Below are 630 nucleotides of genomic sequence, written 5' to 3' on the forward strand. Positions count from 1 at the left end.
CTCTCTCTCTCTCTCTCTCTCTCTCTCTCTCTCTCTCTCTCTCTCTCTCTCTCTCTCTCTCTCTCTCTCTCTCTCTCTCTCTCTCTCTCTCTCTCTATTCAACCAACCGTCACCAACCATCCACCTCTCAGTCAATCCCCACCATCCATCATTTCTACCTTGTGCACCCCTCAACTTCTCCCCCTCAAAGTTGAAGTTAGGAGAAAGAGTGGGAGAATCTGTGAGCTAGCAAAGATGATGAAGAGCCTGATGCTGCTGACCTGCCGTGTTTGGAGCCGATTGAGTTGCCGAAGTACACGGTGGTGCACTTAGAATCAATTTGCCCATGAAATTTCAAGCTTCCCCACCCACATCCCTACCCACATCCCTCTCGGAACTCGACTTGAAATCTTATACATGGGACATGGCACCGACGAACTGATTGGAAGGAGGAGACTCATGGCGGCGTTGAGAGCTATTTCGTGGAGTAGGAGTCTGAGATTTGAAGATTGGGGATGGAGATGAAGAAGATTAGGCCGAAAGGAGAGAGAGAGAGAGAGAGAGAGAGAGAGAGAGAGAGAGAGAGAGAGAGAGAGAGAGAGAGAGAGAGAGAGAGAGAGAGTAGTAGTTAGTTAGTTAGTTAGTAGTAGT

Source organism: Fragaria vesca, linkage group LG1 (genome assembly GCF_000184155.1).
Source record: "Fragaria vesca subsp. vesca linkage group LG1, FraVesHawaii_1.0, whole genome shotgun sequence".
NCBI classification, from domain to species: domain Eukaryota; kingdom Viridiplantae; phylum Streptophyta; class Magnoliopsida; order Rosales; family Rosaceae; genus Fragaria; species Fragaria vesca.